This window comes from Manis javanica, chromosome 9 (assembly GCF_040802235.1).
Source record: "Manis javanica isolate MJ-LG chromosome 9, MJ_LKY, whole genome shotgun sequence".
NCBI lineage: Eukaryota > Metazoa > Chordata > Mammalia > Pholidota > Manidae > Manis > Manis javanica.
This window is the reverse complement of record NC_133164.1, coordinates 46,281,047-46,294,869: the sequence shown is the minus strand read 5'-3', so window position 1 is coordinate 46,294,869 and position 13,823 is coordinate 46,281,047. Positions and strand designations below refer to the sequence as shown.

The following is a 13,823-nucleotide window of genomic DNA, read 5'->3' as shown; positions in this document are numbered from 1 at the left end:
GGAAGGCCTTGTGTGTTGCTAGCTGGGCTTTCTGTGTCAGAAGTTCATAAAGGCTATGAAAAGTGCCTATTTTATGTGGATCCCAACACAAAATTACAAGGAACACAAAAAGTTCCACCACTCCCCTTTCCTTCTCTCTAAGCCAGATGACAACAGGAAGCTCAATAATGAGCAATGTAGGTTGCAGGACAGACCAGCCATCCCCCAGTGGAGACCAATGTGTTTCTAGAGGCTGTTAATAGGTCTAGGAGCCCTATCTGATTTCCGTTGCAGTAAGATTCTATAATACACGCCTGGAGGGAAAATGGAAGTTCTATGGCTAGGATCCTCACCTGATACCCACCATGTACCAGAGATGAGGCAATACTTAGCCTACTGCGCAGGCGCATGCATACATACCCATTGGCAGTCAGGCAGTACAGCCGGTATTGCTATAAACAGTTCCCCCAGCTCTAAAAGCAGAGCCCAGAAAAGAGAGCAGACCTGGGGAGCAGACAGCAGAGGCAGTGTCTGGGGCAGAGACTGAGACAGGCTTGCCGCATGCAGAGGCGAACGTGATTCTAAGTGCTTGACCTGACACCGTGAGACTAAAGCTTGGTATGAGCCCCTTTTTACCCACAAGGTTCGTTGTCGTTATTCCTCACTGAATTCAGAGTGAACTTGCCCCGGGGGTTAAACCCTCAGGTGAGACAATACCCTGAGTGGAGGATCCAGGTGATCAGAGGCTTAATGTTTATACAATCCTGGAGGCACTCTTTAAAAAAAAAATTCAAAATTGTAAATCATTGCCAGATCCCCATGTAGATGAAGGTCCCAGAAACTTTCCTTCCCACTAAAGCCACTTCTGGAATTATTTCTACAATGTATACCCTGGAATGCTTAGAAATGATGATGCAGAGGTAGAAATTAGGAATACGGAGAATGGACTGGGATTAGCAAGAAGAAATGACCAAAAAAGAGAATTTACTTCTTTAGGCTAAATTTAACAGGCTTGACAGAATCTTACATTTTGTTTCATTTTCCTTGCTACTTTGTGCAGTAACAGTTTTAAAGATCAAATATTTTAGTAAGAACTACCATAAAAATCATTATTTTTCTTAACATTTTGTTAGGAATTATGACATTTTTTCACTCTCATTACTGTTCAGTGTGTTATGGCACTTTCATTAACTCAGTAAATATACTAGTGCTATATGTTGGGAATTCTTGGAGTACTAACATTGTCATTTACCAGAAGTTTGTCCATAGGTAACCAGTCACCATTTTAACTTGCTGTTCTGCATAATGAGGTAAAAGCTCAAGCCATCCTTATGGTGAATATAAAGATCAAAAGAGATACCATATAAAATAGCTCTTTATATGTAAGTGTTAAATCTCTATATAAATACATGTTTTATTACTAGCTTTTAGAACCACTCCCTGTTTGGTACAGCACAGAGGTTAACAAATATGATTAGAGTTGAACTGACAAAGGTTTTAAAACACAGTTCTATCACTCACCAGGTCTTAATCAAGTGTCTTCGTCTACGCAAGCATCAGCTTCTTCACTGAAAACGATAATAATAATGAGTTCATTCAGAAAGGTTATTGTGAGGAATCAAAAGTTAGAATGTATTAGATGCTTCAAACAATGATTGACATTGTAACATAATTAACGTTACTGATTATTATATTACTTAATCATATTACTAAGGGTATCTCTGAAAGCTGTATTTCATTAACCCTTGGGATTTTGTTGGTAGCTAACAATACTGAATCGTTTGGTAGATGATGAACTCCACAGCAGAAGGGATCAAGACATCCATTCTTAAGTTCTGTCAGGGTGTAGTTCAGTGATGTGATTGTATGTTATGACAAATAGATATTTGTTAATTAATTAATACTATAGTGAATCAAAACTGTAAGTTTAAGGAATGATATCGTCTTATTTTTTGTTAGTATTTTTATTAGTACTATGAATAATGCACAACTGTGGGAACTTCAATCCTAGTCCACTTTGTTAACTTCTTTAAGGAGAAGCTTGTTTCACACTATTTGACATTTTCCACCCTTTACTTAAAGAAACTAAATTAAAGCTATTGGTTAATAGGGTAGCTAATTGGTCTGTGAATATGTATAGTAGAGAGAAAGCAGAATTTTTTTTTCAAATAAAACTTTGGGTATTTGGTGGTCCTAGTTTGAAAGATGAGATCAAGTTTCTTGATAGCAATTTTGGTATAAATACATAGTTTTTGGATAAACTCAAATAGTAACATTATTTTTTATTTCACTAAGTTCAAATTGTATTTCCATTTCTTCAGTTGGTCTTAGTTTTGTTAATTTATATATACCCTTGAAAAATGGTATTTTAACTAATTAGTTATGCCTGGCCTTTTTTATTTTACTTTTTGGACCTTCAGTTATGGATTAGAATTAAAGCAATCAGCAAAATGAGGTTCGCAATCAAGAATAGAACCTCCTTCATGGCATATAATACTGCAATTTCAAATTTCTGAGTACTTTAAAAAATAAATAAATAAAAAGAACAATGGACAGATTTACGGGCTATTTTCCTCATTTTCGTCTTCATTCAAACCTTCTCTCTTATTATCCACGAAGAAGAACAGATACCTCCATTTAGCCTCCTTTGTTAAGTTTTTCTATTTTTTTATTTTTTCAGGTAAAGGTATGAGGGCTCCCTAGCTCCTGGGACAATTATTAAAATAGATTAATTTCATTTTTCCTTACTTCTTTGCCTTTGAGCTGGGAAAGGATGAACACAAACCTAAATAATACTCAAGTGATCCATGCCAATTTTGTCATTGCTGATACATTCTGCAGTAGCTGACACATAATTTAAAAATTATACCCTAAGTAGCATAAGTCATCATGGAGATTGTGGCAAGAAAAAGGACTGAAAGAAAATTTGTTATATAGAAATATTTATTGCAGAATATCAGAAAAGCAATATTACAACAGGTGATAGAACTTATTTCATATAGAATCAGGATATTGAAGCTTATATAACCTCAGACACCCTAAGGGAAATTCATTTAATGAAATTATACCTGAATATGGATAAAAGGTATAAAAATGCCAAAGGTGAGGAGGACTGTGGATTTCTATCCCACGCACAGACAAAAACAACTTCCAAGCCCTACCTGAAAAGTCAATTCTTTAATTATATTTGACTAAATCATTGATAAATTTAATACTTCAGAACTACTAATAAATATATCGGTCTTGCTATTTTGCCAGGAGGGTATGGCCTCTTCCATTACTGGCCTAGAAAACACTTTCTTCTTTGCCAACTCAATGGCTACCAGATTTTTAGGATGCCAAAGAAACTGCATATTTTGTAAAGTGTATTTTTCAAATGCATGAAAATGTATTTGAATAATCTGGTCTGGAGGGATTTCTCCTTTGTCTGAATGTAATGGCATTTAAAGGCTAAAACACACAATTTAGCATTTGGAATGTTTTCAGTGGTTCTTCAATGGTTTCAGGAAAATTAATCTTATCTTCCCGTAGAGAAAGTAGGTTTTTAAACAAGGATCATATATTTTAGTACTTTTAAATCAACCAGAGGTATATACAAGTATATGTATGCTCCACTGGTTGATACCTTTGAGGCAATTTAGATAACATTTAACACAATAAAAGAAACAATTTCCAAATATTGTTTTGGGGATTTGAGAGACCGTGCCTTCTCTAAAACCTTAGACTTGTGTTCTTAGCACTAGGTATCAAGCAATGCCAAATTTAAAGGTTTCCTTCTTTTCTTCCTCTTTCCCTCTTTCCCTGTTCTATTCTCTCCTTCCTTGCTTTTTTCCTTCTTCTTTACATCTTTTTTTCTTAAGACTTTGCTCTTTTGCAATATTTCACTTAATGATATGTGTAACAAGGAAATCTTCAAAACTAATGTGATTATGGAGAATTTTGATGGTAAATCACTAAAATACTGAGTTGTTCTTCAAGCAATTTTTACATTTTGTTATCAACATATCTTCATTGTTTTCCTTAGTCTAAGGAACATAATTCTTGGAAGAAAAACTGAAAAATGTAAAGTTATCTTATGACCTCATTCAAGGATATAACATGCTACTTTTCAGAATGTTTATTTTATTTCAGTTAATGAGTGTTATTGAACATCCTGACAGCAGGTCAAAAAAATAGTAGCCTAGATGAATGAACAAATAAGTCCAATAACATCTTTTAACATATTTTGGAACAAAGGATGGACTTCAATTAGTATGTGTGTTTCTGGCATTCTAAATTTGGAAGAGGGTAACAACTATATAATAGTGTAAAGATAAATTTCATAAAACAGAACTGAAGTTGAATTAAACCATCAAAATTATTTTATTTATAATTCAAAGAACTTAAACCAATAACCTTATTTGGGTAAACATTTAGGGAAGTTTTCTTATACTGTACATTATTGATATAAAGTGTATTAATGCAAAATTTCTTAACTATATTTAAACTTTAACATACAAATTTGATCTTAATTTTTCTGTTGTTACTGATTTATCCAAGTTTAGTTATTATTTCACAATTAATTGAACTATGTTAACTTCATGAAAGTATACATAAAATATTCAGAAATACACTTTCTTTATTTAATATTGCACACTTAAACTACCAAAATCAATGTATTTTGTTTAATGAGATAGTTTTCACTGTATTTAAATGAAATCTGAATTTTCTGTAACTGAAAAGATTTGACTGAAAAGGAGTTCAGTGTAGGTTAATGAAATACTCTTCCAAACAATTAAGGAAAATGTGCCTTTTTTTCATTTTGTCCACAAAAAAGCATGTTTAGTTTTTCATTTGCTAGCTGTTATATTTAATGGCATATGCTACAGGAAGTCTGACTAATGTAAAAGGAAGGGATTTTCACTGACATAGAATAAATATATAAGTAATACAAGCAGAAAAATGATATTTTAACTTAGCAGAGGGGTTCATAGTTTATAAAGTACATTTATAATGAGCGTTTTGACCTAAATAAGAATGGAAGGGAAAATAAAGTGAATAAAGGAGAAAATGAGGAAACAAGTACAGTGCATAGAATTGCCAGTCTTGGTAGCAGAATAATCTCCCCCTGCCACCAAACACAGACACATCCTAAACTGTGGAACCTGTGAGTATGTTAGGTTACATGGCAAAGCATCACGAAGGTTGCATAGAGAATTAAGGTTGCTAATCAGCAGGATTTAAGATAGGAAGATTTTCCTGGATTATCTGGCTAGGTCCAAACTAATCACAAGCGCCCTGGAATGTGGAAGAAAGAGGCAGAAGAAAAGGTCAGACTGATACAACATTAGAAGGACTCAACCATCTGTTGCAGGCTCTAAAGATAGAAGAAAGGGCCACAGCCAAGAATGTAGGCTGCCTCTAGAGGCTAGAAAAGGTAAAACAATAGATTCCTATCAAAAATCTCCAGAAAGGAATCTAGTCCTACTGATATCTTGATTTTAGCTTAATAAGACACATGTTGAATTTCTGAACAATAGAAATTTAAAATACTAAATTTGTAGTGTTTTAGTCACTAAGTTTCTGGTAATTTGTTATAGCAGCAATAAAAAACTAATATTTCAGCATTCTACTTTCATTGACTATTATCACATTTATTCTCCTATGTTAACATTAGAATCTTGTGTCCAGTAAGAATTTTTTCAAATTATTTCCACTTACTGATTTTGTTTGTGAATTTAGTGCAAAGTGCAAATTTTATGTCATCGACCATTGGAATCTTTTAAATTTTAGTTTTTTTCTTTTCACTTAGGGCAACATATGCCTTTGCTTATAAAGTTTATTATTATTCAGTTGAATTTTCTTTTCATTTAGATACTATATATTTTGTATTATGTTTTATCTTTTACATTTTAGGTTTTTGTTGCTGTTATAAGTGATGTCTTCTATTGTACTTTACTTGATTATAAGTGGTGTTATCATTTGTATGTTCATGTTAAAATCGATCATATTTCCAATTCTTTTCTTTTAAGTAATTTTTTAATTTGAGTATATTAGAGCTTCAAATTACAACAATATCCTTAAATAAGTTTTTCCTTCTTCCTTACATTGTGTTTCTTATTTCTTTCCATTTATCTCTTGCAGCGTTTGTTGGTACCTCCTGAACAATGTTAAGTAACGTCCAAGATCATGGGCATTCTTCTTTTTTCCTGACTTTTGTCATGCTATTTCTAGGATTTCATCATTAAGTATGATGTTCAACATTCATATGATTACTTGTTTTAATTGTATGGTTACAACAAAGCAAATAGAGCTAAATTCAGTATGCAACTCTGCTTCGAATTTAGAAATGTAAACTGCAAAAGAGATTACAATTAGTCTAATAAATATATTTCCTGCCTATGTAGAAGTACATTCCTAATCTACCATTGCACTCTGTGAATAACACAGAAGTGGGGTCACATACTGTTACAGACTATGGTGTCTATTGATATCCCTGGTAGGTAAAAGTGAATGCAGCAGATATACAAACCCCGAGTTTCTCAATTTAGGGGGTAAAATAAAAATATGGAGTATTAAAGAAGAGAGTCCATATAAAAAGCAGAGAGAAGGCAGATCTCAAGATGGAAAAGCAAGTTTTCAAACAAGGCACTCCTAGGAGACGACTGTGAGAGTTTTATTTACATATTCTTCCACATGATATCTGGTTTCAGCCTATGAAATAAAGTGTGACATTTTGGAGCCAATTTTTAGTAGCCAGCTTGGAATATTTTTTGAAGATATTTTCCTCCGAATTATAAATCTCTTAAGAAAATTCCCCAAATTCAGAAAAGGCTACTGTACATATAGCACTCTTACACTGATGAACTATGGTGGATGATTAAGTTTGGGGATAGAAAAGGAAAATTTGGCATTGTCTTAAATCACCCTCTACTCAGATCTGAGCAGTGGGATTAAGATCATTTTAAGGAAAGCTGGAAGTACTAGAATTCCAGACTGTGATTAGCAAGAAGCCATGGGGAGATGAGACAACTCCTGTCCTCATAGGAATTAAATTGGGCTTTTATTAAAGACACAGATTCCTAATGGATCTGGAATGGGACTTGAAATGTGTATACTAGCCAAAATTCAATTTATGGTTAGATTATTTTGTGAAAATGTAAACAGAATGTTTCCCTTCAAAACTGTAAGGATAAATCAATTACAAACATTTTCACTTTCATTGTGGTATATTGACATGTATATTACAGTACAAAAGTGTTGCTGTATTGATGCTTCCCTGAAACTTGCATTTATTTACCAAAAATATTCTAAAATATAGCTATCATTCCCACAGGCAAAACTTGGTCCCCAGTGGAATAAACTCTTAATATTGAGAAACCAATATTCTATTACAATTACTTGACTCTGCAGGAAATTTCTGGAACTAATCATTTTAATAAGCAAGTATATCCTGCTCTCTTAGTCCACTTGGTCTACAATAACTGAATAATTATGAACTATTAGATGTCTTATAAACAACATAAATTTATTTCCACAGTTCCAGAGCTGAGAAGCCCAAGACCAAGGTGCCTGCAGATCTAGGGGTCTGTTGAGAGGCTGCAGTTAATGTGTTAACTTAAAGGCATCCAAGTGTATGGTAATGTTCAATATGGGCTGTGTGAGAAGCGTATGGTTCTTTCAGCTGCTGGATTGCCTCTTCTGTAGAGATCTAGATCCTACAAGTCATACTTTTCTTAAACAGCACATATTGAATGGGTATCAAATATATAGCCCTTTGACTACACCACATAATGGGAGTTCTATCTCCTACTGATGATCAGGGTCAATTATCCCAAACAAGTGGGTGAATCATTTTCTGGCCTTTTGGTCTTTTTTTTTTTTTTTGTATCATTAATGTACAAATACATGAGCAACATTATTTACTAGACTCCGCCCATTGTCAAGTCCCAACCACATACCCCATTAGAGACACTGTCCACCAGCATAGTAAGATGCTATAGAATCACTAATTGTCTTCTCAGTGCTTCAGTGCGCTCCCCGTGCCCCCTCCCACTACACTATGTGTACTAATCGTAATGCTCCTTTTACCCCCTTATCCCTCCCTTCCTATCCATCCTCCCCAGTCTCTTTCCCTTTGGTAACTGTTAGTTCATTCTTGGGTTCTGTGAGTCTGCTGCTGTTTTGTTCCTTCATGTTTTGCTTTGTTCTTATGCTCCACAGATGAGTGAAATCATTTGATACTTGTCTTTCTCCACCTGGCTTATTTCACTGAGCATAATACCCTCTAGCTCCATCCATGTTTTGCAAATGGTAGGATTTGTTTCTTTCTTATGGCTGAATAATATTCCATTGTGTATATGTACCACATCTTCTTTATCCATTCATCTACTGATGGACACCTAGGTTGCTTCCAATTCTTAGCTATTATAAATAGTGCTGCGATAAACATAGGGGTGTGTATGTCTTTTTCAAACTGGGCTCCTGCATTCTTAGGGTAAATTCCTAAGAGTGGAATTCCTGGGTCAAATGGTATTTCTATTTTTAGTTTTTTGAGAACCTCCAAACTGTTTTCCACAATGGTTAAACTAGTTTACATTCCCACCAGCAGTGTAGGAGGGTTCCCCTTTCTCCACATCCTCGTCAACGTTTGTTGTTCCTAGTCGTTTTGATGTGGGCCATCCTAACTGGTGTGAGGTGATATTTCATTGTGGTTTTAATTTGCATTTCTCTGATGATTAGCAATGTGGAGCATCTTTACATGTGCCTATTGGCCATCTGAATTTCTTCTTTGGAGAACTGTCTGTTTAGCTTCTCTCCCCATTTTTTAATTGGATTATTTGCTTTTTGTTTGTTGAGGTGCATGAACTCTTTATATATTTTGGATGTCAAACCCTTATCGTTATGTCATTTATGAATATATTCTCCCATACTGTAGATTGTCTTTTTGTACTACTGATGGTGTCCTTTGTGGTACAGAAGCTTTTCAGCTTGATATAGTCCCACTTGTTCATTTTTGCTTTTGCTTCCCTTGCCCAAGGAGATATGTTCATGAAGAAATTGCTCATGTTTATGTCCAAGAGGTTTTTGCCTATGTTTTTTTCTAAGAGTTTTATGGTTTCATGACTTATATTCAGGTCTTTGATTCATTTGTGGTTAGACAATAATCCAGTTTCATTCTCTTCATGTAGCTGTCCAGTTTTGCAAACACCAGCTGTTGAAGAGGCTGTCATTTCCCGATTGTATGACCATGGCTCCTTGTCATATTTTAATTGACCATATATAATTGGGTTAATATCTGGACTCTCTATTCTTCTCCACTGGTCTCTGGGTCTGTTCTTGTGCCAGTACCAAATTGTCTTAATTACTGTGGCTTTGTCGTAGAGCTTGAAGTTGGGGAGTGAGATCCCCCCCACTTTATACTTCCTTCTCAGGATTGCTTTGGCTTTCGGGATCTTTTGTGGTTCCATATGAATTTCAGAACTCTTTTCCAGATCAGTGAAGAATGCTGTTGGTATTTTGATAGGGATTGCATTGAATCTGTAGATTGCTTTAGGCAGGATGGCCATTTTGAAAATATTAATTCTTCCTACCCAAGAGCATGGAATGAATTTCCATTTATTAGTGTCCTCTTTAATTTTTATCTTAATACTGTCTTGTAGTTTTCAGGGTATAGGTCTTTCACTTCCTTGGTTCAGTTCATTCCCAGGTATTTTATTCCTTTTGATGCAATTGTGAATGAAATTGTTTTCCTGCTAGTTCATAGTTAGTGAACAGGAATGGCAACAGATTTCTGTGCATTAATTTTATATCCTACTACTTTGCTGAATTCAGGTATTGGTTCTAGTAGTTTGGGAGTGGATTATTTAGGGTTTGTTACATACAATATCATGTCTTCTGCAAACAGGAACAGTTTAACTTCTTCCTTACCAATCTGGATGCCTTTTATTTCTTTGTGTTGTCTGATTGCCGTGACTAGGACCTCCAGTACTATGTTGAATAAGAGCAGGGAGAGTGGACATCCTGGTCCTGTTTCTGATCTTAGGGGAAAAGCTTTCAGCTTCTTGAAGTTAAGTATAATGTTGGCTGTGGGTTTGTCATATATGGCATATATTATGTTGAGGTACTTGCCTTCTTACCCATTTTGTTAAGAGTTTTTATCATGAATAGATGTTGAATTTTGTTGAATGTTTTTTCAGCATTTATGGAGATGATCATGTGGTTTTTGTCCTTTATTTTGTTGATGTGGTAGATGATGCTGATGGATTTTCGAATGTTGTACCATCCTTGCATCCCTGAGGTGAATCCCACTTGGTCATGGTGTATTATCCTCTTGATGCATTTCTTAATTCTGTTTGCTAATATTTTGTTGAGTATATTTGGATCTATGTTCATCAGGGATATTGGTCTGTAGTTTTCTTTTCTGTGGTGTCTTAGCTTGGTTTTGGTATTAGATTGGTGCTGGCTTCATCAAATGAGTTTGGAAGTATTCCCTCCTCTTCTATTTTTTGGAAAACTTTAAGGAAAGTGGGTACTGTGTCTTCTCTAAATGTCTGATAAAATTCAGCAGTGGATCCATCTGGTATGGGTATTTGTTCTTGGGTAGTTTTTTGATTACCGGTTGAATTTCATTGCTGGTAATTAGTCTGTTTAGATTTTCTGTTCCTTCCTTTGTCAGTCTTGGAAGGTGCTATTTTTCTAAGAAAGTTGTCCATTTCTTCAAGATTATCCAGTTTATTAGCATATATATTTTCATAGTATTCTCTAGTAATTCTTTATATTTCTGTGGTGTCTGTAGTGATTTTTCCTTTCTCATTTCTAATTCTGTTTATGTGGGTAGGGGTTTATCTATTTTGTTAATTTTCTCAAAGAACCAGCTCTTGGTTTCATTAATTTTTTCTATTGTGTTATTCTTCCCAATTTTATTTATTTCTTCTCTGATCTTTATTATGTCCCTTCTTCTGCTGACTTAGGGCCTCTTTGTTCTTCTTTTTCCAGTATCAATAATTGTGAATTTAGACTATTCATTTGGGATTGCTCTTCCTTCTTTAAATAGGCTTGGATTGCTATATCCTTTCCTCTTAGAACTGCCTTTCCTGTGTCCCACAAGAGTTGGGACATTGTGCTGTTTTTTTCATTTGTCTCCATATATTGCTTATCTCTGTTTTAATTTGGTCATTGATCCATTGATTATTTAGGAGCATGTTGTTAAGCCTCCATGTGTTTGAGAGCCTTTTTGTCTTTCTACAATTTATTTCTAGTTTTATACCTTTGTGATCTGAGAAGTTGGTTGGTAGAATTTCAATCTTTTTGAATTTATTGAGGCTCTTTTTGTGGCCTATTATGTGGTCCATTCTGGAAAATGTTCCATTTCCACTTGAGAAGAAAGTGTATCCTGCTGCTTTTGGGTGTAGAGTTCTGTAGATGTCTGTTAGGTCCATCTGTTCTAGTGTGTTGTTCAGTGCCTCTGTGTCCTTACTTCTTTTCTTTCTGGTTCATCTGTCCTTTGGAGTAAGTGGAGTGTTGAAGTCTGCTAAAATGAACACATTGCACTCTATTTCCTCCTTTAATTCTGTTGTATTTGTTTCCCATATGTAGGTGCTCCTATATTAGGTGTATAGGAATTTATAATGGTTATATCTTTTTGATGAACTGCCCCCTTTATAATTATGTAATGTCCTTCTTTATCTCTTTTTACTTTCTTTGTTTTGAAGTATATTTTGTCTGATACAAGTACTGCAACATCTGCTTTTATCTCCCTATGGTTTGCATGAAATATCTTTTTCCATCCCTTCACTTTTGGTGTCTGTATATGTCTTTGGTTTTGAGGTGAGTCTCTTGTAGGCAGGATATAGATGGGTCTTGCTTTTTACCCATTTTATAACTCTATGTCTTTTGATTTGTTCATTTAGTCCATTTACATTTAGGGTGATTATCGAGAGATATGTATTTATTGCCATTTCAGGCTTTGGGTTCGAGGTTACCAAAGGTTCAAGGGTAGCTTCTTTCCTATCTAACCATCTAACTTAACTCACTTATAATGTTATTATAAACACAGTCTGATAATTCTTCATTTGTCTTCCTTCTTTTTCTTCCTCATCCACTCTTTATATATTAGGTGTTTTATTCTGTACTCTTCTGTGTTTCCCTTGACTGATTTTGTGGATAGATGATTTTATTTTGCATTTTGTTAGTATTTGGTTGGTCTACTTTCTTTGCTGTAGCTTTATTTTCTCTGGTGACATCTACTTAGCCTTAGGAGCACTTCCATCTAGAGCAGTCACTTTAAAATACACTGTAGAGATGGTTTGTGGGAGGTAAATTCCTTCAACTTTTGCTTATCTGGGAATTGTTTAATCCCTCCTTCAAATATAAATGATAATCTTTCTGGATACAGTATTCTTGTTTTGAGGCCCTTTTGTTTCATTGCATTGATTATATCATGCCATTCTTTTCTGGCCTGTAAGGTTTTTCCTGATAAGTCTGATGATAGCCTGATGGGTTTTCCTTTGTAGGTGATCTTTTCTCCTCTCTCTGGTTGCTTTTAATACTCTGTCCTTGTCTTTGATCTTTGCTGTTTTAATTATAATATGTCTTGGTGTCATCCTCCTTGGCTCCCTTGTGTTGGGAGATCTGTGTATTTCCATGGTCTGAGAGACTATTTCCTTCCCCAGATTGGGGAAGTTTTCAGCATTTATTTCTTCAGATACTTTGTGTTCCTTTTTCTTTATCTTCTTCTGGTACCCCTATTATGTGAGTATTGTTCCTTTTGGATTGGTCACACAGTTCTCTTAATATTCTTTCATTCCTAGACATCCTTTTATCTCTCTCTGCCTCAGTTTCTCTGTATTCCTGTTCTCTCATTTCTACTTCATTAACAGTCTCTTGTACTTCATCCAGTCTGCTTTTAAATCCTTCCATTGTTTGTTTCATTTCAGTTATCTCCTTCCAGAATTCATCCCTTAGCTCTTGCATATTTCTCTGTAGCTCCATCAAAATACTTATGACTTTTCTTTTGAATTCTTTTGGTGATTTGGTCTCACCAGGTCCTCTCTCTGATGTTTGAGGGATTTTGGACTGAACAAGTTTCTTCTGCCTTTTCATGGCAATGAAAGTGATGATGTGGCACATATGTCAGCTGGGAGAACAAAGTTCCTTCATGCTTGCTGGTAGCCTTGCCCATCTCAGCTGCCTGTTCTGGTCAACCACGGACAGGGAGCCTTCTCTGAGTTAATTCCCTGATCTGCCATGGGTGGATCGACCCTTGGGATGGCCTAGGATACTGGCAGGGGTCACAGATGAGCAGTGCATGTTCTCCCTTCATGCTTTCAGGACTCCATGCCAGTCTCCTCTGCCTATGCCAGGCAACCACACACAGGGAGCAGCCTCTGGGTTGGTGCCATGAGCAGGGTGGCCCTTGGGATGGCCTAGGGCACTGGCAGTGTTTGCAGGTGATCAGCATGTGTTCCCCAGGATAACGGCTCCCCTATGTACTTTAAGGACTCCCTGCTCACTTCCTTTGCCTGTGCCAGTCAGCCACACACAGAGGAAGCCTCTGGGTCAATCCCCTGAGCTGCCGTGGGCAGGGCCACCCTTGGGATGGCCTAGGGCACTGGCAGGGGTTGCAGGAGAGCAGTGTGTGATCACTGCAAGAATAAAGCCCCTTTGTGTCTTCCAGACTCTGTGCCTGTCTCCGCTGTTTGTGTTGGTTGACTGAAGGCATGGGGAAGCCTCTGGGTCTGGCCCAGTTAGCCACGCACTGGGAGAAGCCTGTGTGTGGTTGCTGTGGGCAGAGCTGCTCCCCAGTTGCTCCACAGCAATGGTGGGTCAGCTGGTTCACTTGCAGTGCCGGTGGTGTTGGGAGG

At 36.0% G+C, this 13,823-nt stretch overlaps 1 long non-coding RNA gene across 1 annotated transcript in view; it reads right to left on the bottom strand.

Annotated features, from left to right (window-relative positions):
* Nucleotides 1-13,823, bottom strand: part of LOC118973267 (uncharacterized) — a 34,925-nt gene that overhangs the window by 6,990 nt on the left and 14,112 nt on the right. Inside the window, exon 2 of the long non-coding RNA XR_005062533.2 lies at nucleotides 1,501-1,547. This is a non-coding gene — a long non-coding RNA (uncharacterized lncRNA). The remainder of the gene's footprint in view (nucleotides 1-1,500; nucleotides 1,548-13,823) is intronic.